Source organism: Corythoichthys intestinalis, chromosome 5, assembly GCF_030265065.1.
Source record: "Corythoichthys intestinalis isolate RoL2023-P3 chromosome 5, ASM3026506v1, whole genome shotgun sequence".
Lineage (NCBI taxonomy): Eukaryota > Metazoa > Chordata > Actinopteri > Syngnathiformes > Syngnathidae > Corythoichthys > Corythoichthys intestinalis.
Genome location: NC_080399.1, coordinates 37,820,565 through 37,828,442, shown reverse-complemented (window position 1 = coordinate 37,828,442; position 7,878 = coordinate 37,820,565).

Genomic DNA, 7,878 nt, shown 5'->3' with positions numbered 1-7,878 from the left:
GAACGGCAAGCCGTTGAGGCGGATCCAAATCACAGACCAAGAAACAGAAATAGTGAACGTTTGTATTTAATAAGTACAACAAAAGGAGCACGCCAAAAATGCGGGTTTAACAAACTGAGAGAGCACGCCAATAAACGCGAGTGTAATAATAAAGTACAACAAAGGGAGCACGCGAAAAATGCGGATATAACAAACTGAGAGAGCACGCCAATAAACGCGAGTATAATAATACAGTACAACAAAGGGAGCACGCGAAAAATGCATGAATATAACAGTACACGAATCTAACTACCAAGCCCAAAAGAGCACTAGTGTAAAGATGACCAAACCAAAAATACGACCGTAGAACGTCGGGAAACTCGAAGGCTGACGGTGAACACACAGGCGGTAAGCAAGGCAAGTAGCAAGCAAACAAGCAATAGTCCGACACTCGCAGACTGTGGCCGGAGTCCTTAAATAATGAGCGCTCCAAATGCGCCACAGGTGTGTTGCAACGGCCCCGCCCATCCAGCTGAATCAGATGCTGGAATGAAAAAAGAACTGAGAAGGCATACAGATATGACATTAACATGACTGTACAATGCTGCTAAGCTTTCTAGTAAGGGTGTAACGGTACATGTATTTGTATTGAACCATTTCGGTACGTGGTCTCGGTAGGTTTCGGAACGGAGGCGTACCGAACGAGTTTCTGACTTAATTTAACCCTTACTTTTCAAGGCTGTGAGTCGATCGGGTTACAGTTTCTTTGTGTAGATTGTATTTACTCAGTCTTCTTTACTATAATGAGGACCAACACGGTACGACAGTATGACCCAGAAACATCAATGGCGCAACAACGTGGCCTTCGTGAGAACGCAGTGAAACGCGGGCGTTAAAGTCAATCAGCCAATGCACACCAGTCGCAGTGCGGCCGCGTATTAGATGCGTCCCCAGAAGCAGCTCAACACGACGCACGCGAAAAGAACGGCAGAGTTTATTATTTGACGCGAGACGCAACCCTCCTGCATCAATACTACTATCGGTAGCTAGAATCGGGCAGACCGGAAGTCACTCGTGTAAAAATACGGTGGATCCGGTCGATTTTCAAACTGATATGCAATCGTAACCCACTTTTTGAGTCCATCAGATCTCTTGAGTGGTAGATCAGGACACAGTTGACTTGTCTTTGTTGATTTACTGCTGTCTTCTCTGCTATAATAATAACCAACACGACCCCGTGTTCAATACAAAACCCTCCTACCACAACAAAACAAGTGAGAACTAATATTCACATAGGAACTAAAGTTATAAAACATAAAATATACAATATAAATGAAGACTACATCACATTTGTAAAATATAAACACATAATAAAATAAATAATCGCCCATTTAAATACAATGAATTGAAATGAGCTAAAACACCTGTAATTAAATAATAAGAATACTACAAAGATCCTGCATACACAATGAAATGTATTAATTTCTGTGTGGCGCTTTAACTTGAGAAAATCCACAAATAAAGCTTTTGAAAACCGTTCATAAGAAAAAAAAAATGATTCATTGAGGCATTTCATTTGTAAAATACATGTTAAAATCTTTGTCATTGGGATTGCTTTTCTCTTTAGCACAGGACTTCTTTTTTCTTCTTTCTTTCAGAAAGAAAGCTGACCAATACGCGGGGTCTGAAAAGCAAATTGTTGTTGGATTATCTTTAAATACCCGCTACTTTTTGAGCAGAATTCTAGCTTTGTATAGGCTAATGTTCCTATTGTTGAAAGCACAAAGGTGTGTAATAAACAACTAGCACATTTATATTTTGCATTTTGTTTTCTTACTGTACCGAAATGAACCGCACCGTGACCTCAAAACCGAGGTCAGTACCGAACCGAGATTTTTGTGTACTGTTACATCCCTACTTTCTAGCATCCCCTCCGCTCCCCAAAAGAAAAGGTCGCAGGATGTTGTCGCCTTGAAGAGTAGATCTTGGAGCAAAAAATTGTTAACACCCCTGCTCTCAGTAGTATCGATTTATTTTTCGACTCAAGAATAAACCATCTAAAACTACTGTTTGCATAACACCAAGACACAAGAGCAAGATTGTCTCGGCCTATTTTCAAACCTTGACGTTCTGTTCATGTCCTCTATATTGCTCTGAACGACCTGAAACGAAAAAATTCCATACCACCGAGAGAAAAACCAACATGTCTCGGTTTACAGTAAAACATGTGCTCGCCAATTAGACGAACTATATACTTGCCCTGTCAAAAATCGCTACTGAGAAATGAACCAGTCACCTCTTTGAGCCCCTATAAAATTGAGACTCTAAATCAAATTGTAAGACAAATACCAGAAACAAGTGAAGTGCAGTCATAGAAGTATTTTGAGTGAGAAACATCCTGGCTCACCAAAAGATAGAAAAACCTTAAAATACTGTAAATGCTGAAATACTGAATCGTTACTGACGATAACAAATTAATTTCTGAAAATGAGTTTATTGTTATTTTCTATAAATTTTACACCAAGATTCATGTTTCCTCTCAAGCATAAAGAATTACTTGAAGCGTTTCTTGACATACGATCGCATCGACATACGATCCTTTCGACATCTGACATAAAATTTGACTTGTCATTTCTCTCGACATATGACGACATGCTCGAAATACGACTATTTATGACAGCATCGCAATTTTATTGTTTTCCTGAAAGACGGACGCACGGCAGATTTTCTTGTGAGAGAAATGAATATGCGCCCCATTAAGGTTAGTGCAATTTGTGAAAAAAGGAAAAAAGTGACGCTTACAATTGAAATTAAGAAGAAAATGATAGAAAAATATGATTGTGGTGTGGTGTGTCATTAATAGGGCTGTCAAAATTATCGCGTTAACGGGCGGTAATTAATTTTTAAAATTAATCACGTTAAAACATTTGACGCATTTAACTCACATGCCCTGCTCAAACAGATTAAAATGACAGCACAGTGTAATGTCCACTTGTTACTTGTGTTTTTTGGTGTTTTGTCACCTTCTGCTGGCGCTTGGGTGCGACTGATTTTATGGGTTTCTGCACCATGAGCATTGTGTAACTATTGACATCAACAATGGCGAACTACTAGTTTATTTTTTGATTGAAAACTTTACAAATTTTATTAAAAAGAAAACATTAAGAGGGGTTTTAACATAAAATTTCTATAACTTGTACTAACATTTATCTTTTAAGAACTACAAGTCTTTCTATCCATGGATCGCTTTAACAGAATGTTAATAATGTTAATGCCATCTTGTTGATTTATTGTTATCATAAACAAATACAGTACTTACAGTATGTACCATATGTTGAATGTATATATCCATCTTGTGTCTTATCTTTCCATTCCAACAATTATTTACATAAAAATATGGCATGTTTTGTAGATGATTTGAATTGCGATTAATTACGATTAATTAATTTTTAAGCTGTAATTAACTCGATTAAAAAAATTAATCGTTTGACAGCCCTACTCATTATCTATTATTGATATTATTGTAACATCGGCAAGGAAGTCGCCAGATTCTTCAGGTTTTTAATCATTTATTTCAGAACTTGTGCAACACGACACAGCTACTGTTCACCGTAGTCGACGCCAACAACAACAGAACATGGAAAGAGAAAGTAAATACTGTGCCGCACCTCTCTTACTTTCTTGTCAGTCACACGGTGCATTTAGGAGCATCGTGCAAAACACAGCCCCCACATTAGAACCCAATTCGTTACATTATTATTATTTTTAGTATTAAAATTTCCGAATTCTATTTGTTATTTATTTGCTTTGCTATGTGTAATGGCTATTGGTAATTGTACCTGCAATATTTATTAAGGATTTGGCCTAGATTTTCGGACCGTGGAACGAATCAATCAAATTATAATGTATTCTTGTGGGAAAAATCCCACTCGACATACGACCATTTAGACATACAAACCAGGTCCTAGAACGAATCGAATTTGTATGTAGAGGTACCACTGTATATCATTACAAATTTACCTCATCCACAGAATCTTGGGAGTAATGCAAGCCACATGGTCATTATTTAACTAGTAAATTCCTTTAAATCTTACAAGACAGCATTTATGCCTTCCCCTCAACACTGTGTTTCGCTACAAATCACTACCACTATGCCATAGCTTTATTTGTATAAACCTTGCTCATGGCTCGTTTGCGTTCTAAAGGTAGAGAGCCTTTTCACGCCCAACTGATATTTCTAAGGTCTACAGATGACAATTAATCTGGCGAGAAAAACATCATAGCTGACAAAACCAAGCAAGTTAGCCAGCCCTCATCCCATTTGACATACTGCCAGACCACTTGGGAGTTAGGATTTCGTTACAGTGATGAGTGAGGGCAGTAATATAGGGATAGATTGGGGGAAATCCAACCCTTAGGTTAAGCAAATCAACATCTACTCAGTTGAACTAAGGAGAAAACACAAGTCCCTCTCAACCATTTATGTACAACAAAGTAATTTTTCAAAACCGAAAAAGATGCAAGATGTAGATAATGTGGAACTAATGTATTTCAACAACAAGGGCGATTCTGTATGTTAAGCAGTTGATTTTCCATCGTGTGTGTTCCATTTAAACATTTTATGTGGTTAAACATATATATTTTTTTAATTTGAAGAAGATACATTTACAGGACACCTGAATTGTTGTGTTCTTCAACTACAAGCTTGCAATGTATTTTCTAGTGCAAAATGTTCCACACGATCAGATCATATTAAAAGAGTTGCAGATGTGACTAATGTACATGGCGTTCAGAGTTGAGCAATCAAACCCAAATTCGATTTCATGGTGGCCTTAATTTGCCTTTTCAAGCTGCCTGCATTTTTATTTAAACTTGGACTACACAAGCAAGTCTTCTTGTGCTCTCCCCAACCACATGTGCTCAGGGGTGAATCCTTCCTCCTCATCAGTTCGTAGGGTCTTCTCAGAATGCTGTCACTGATATGTCTCAAGTTTCAAACACAAGGGTCAGACAACACTGAAATGCTATGCAGGGCTGACTGAACATTCTCATGCAGCCTTAAGCGAGAAAAGCTTTTAAATTGTTACTGCTTTTGATCATCCATAAAACAACAACAAATTAATCCCATACAAACCTGGCGTCCACATATGTGGACATCAAATTTTGGTATGTGTAGGCCACAAATGTAATATTTAGTAAACAAGTGTGACCTACATGACTCAAATGTAATGTCCACATATGTGGACGCCATGTTTTATAATCATAGTTATTCATTCATTCATCTTCTGAACCACTTAGTCTCACGAGGGTCGCGGGCAGTATTGTTAATCTCACTTAAAAAAAGTAATTGGTTACAGTTACAAATTACTTCTCCAAAAAAGTAATTGAGTTAGTATCTCACTTACTTCAGCGCAAGAGTAATTAGCTACTCGGCAAAGTAACCAACGTTACTTTTCATGTTCTACACCGGATTACATGATCCATTCTATAACATCTTTCACATCAAATATGTTTATAATAACTGAGTCAATTGAACTGTCTTTTTCATTCCCCCAAAAACCTACATCGCCCTTTTTTACATTTTCATAAATTTCACCTATATAAAAGTGTAATGGTATACAAAATGTAACTTTCAAATGCTGTAAGAAAAAAAGCCTTTTTGTTTTGCCTGTTGTACTGAATCCGTACCAAACGGTGACCCGAGGTACCGAGGCACGTACTGAGCCGTGATTTGTGTGTACCCTCACACCCCTAATATATATACATACAGTATATTTTTCAATATGCAGGTGAGGCTCTGAATATCTTCCCTCTTCTATCTTTGCTGTAGTTGTTTTGATAGAAAAAAAAAAAATCACAAAGGTTAATGGACACATCATTCAAGAAACCTTTAGGGCAAGTGACTAATTTTAGTAATAAAAACAAATTATTATTATATTGTAGCATCTACAAGGACAAGGCCCACTTGGTGATTGATATTCATACTCAACAGGAAAACAGTTAATTATTTTCAAATAATTGTACCCACCTGAACACCACGAACTGTATGTATAAACAATAACGGCGTTCCAAAGATGGGAAAAGTAATTAATTAGATTACTAATTACTAACAAAAATAAAGCCATTAGTAACACCGTTATACTGTTATGCCGTCATTAACAACACTGGTCGCGGGGTGCTGGAGCTTATCCCAGCTAACTCTGAGCAGGAGGCTGGGTGCACCTTGGTTGCCAGCCAATCGCAGAGCGCATATAGACAAACAATTATTCATTCACGCACCCACTCATACCCATGGACAATTTGGAGTGTTCAATCAGCCTATTGGTTATATGGAAGGGAGCGGAAGGAGTACATGCAAACTCCACTCAGGAAGGCTGGAACCAGGATTGAACCCTTGATCTCAGAACTGTGAGGCGGACACGCCAACCACTCATCCAATGTGGCTGTTGTAATTATACTATTATTAGGGCTGTCAAACGATTAAAATTTTTAATCGAGTTAATCACATCTTAAAAATTAATTAATCGCAATTAATCGCAATTCAAACCATCTCTAAAATATGTCATATTTTTCCGTAAATTATTGTTGGAATGGAAAGATAAGACATAAGACGGATATATACATTCAACATACTGTACATAAGTACTGTATTTGTTTATTATAACAATAAATCCACAAGATGGCATTAACATTATTAACATTCTTTCTGTTAATGGGATCCACAAGAAAGACTTGTAGTTCTTAAAAGATGAATGTTAGTACAAGTTATACTAATTTTATATTAAAACCCCTCTTGATGTTTTTGCACAAGACCTGAGACTGGGACGGAGATTTATCTTCCAACAGGACAATGATCCAAAACATAAAGCCAAATCTACAATGGAATGGTTAAAAAAAAAAAGTATCCAGGTGTTAGAATGACCAAGTCAAAGTCCAGACCTGAATCCAATCGAGAATCTGTGGAAAGAGCTGAAGACTGCTGTTCACAAACACTCTCCATCCAACCTCACTGAGCTCGAGCTGTTTTGCATGGAAGAATGGGCAAGAATGTCAGTCTCTCGATGTGCAAAACTGATAGAAACATACCCCAAGCGACTTGCAGCTGTAATTGGAGCAAAAGGTGGCGCTACAAAGTATTAACGCAAGGGGGCCGAATAATATTGCACGCCCCACTTTTCAGTTTTTTATTTGTTAAAAAAGTTTAAATTATCCAATAAATTTTGTTCCACTTCACGATTGTGTCCCACTTGTTGTTGATTCTTGACAAAAAATTAAAATTTTATATCTTTATGTTTGAAGCCTGAAATGTGGCGAAAGGTTGCAAGGTTCAAGGGGGCCGAATACTTTTGCAAGGCACTGTATTTGCTGTCAATGAGAGGTCATCTGAGATCTGGACTCACAGGAACCTGAAGGCGGGGACCCTCTTCACACACTCGCCATTGATGTACAGGGGCGGCTGGCCGGTACCGTTCTTCCTGAAGTCCATGATGACCTCTTTGATTTTTGTGGTGTTTAGGGCCAGGTTGTTTTCTGAGCACCAGGCTGAGAGTTTGTGGACTTCCTCTCTGTAGGGTGCCTCATCTTCCTGTGAGATTAGTCCAACCACTGTTGTGTCATCATCAAATTTGATGAAGGTGTTGCTCCTGTGGATTGGACTGCAGTTGTAGGTGTAGAGGCTGTACAGGAGGGGGCTCAGCACGCAGCCCTGTGGTTAGCCGGTGCTCAGTGGAAGAATGGTAGGGGCCAAGTCTCACAGTCTGGGTCTGTTGGACAAGAAATCCTTGATCCAGGATTATGGGGGGGGGGGGGGTATAATTAGTATAATTATATATGAATAAAATGTTAATACAACAAACAAAATTCATACAAAATAATACAAAATAAATTGAATAAGACTAG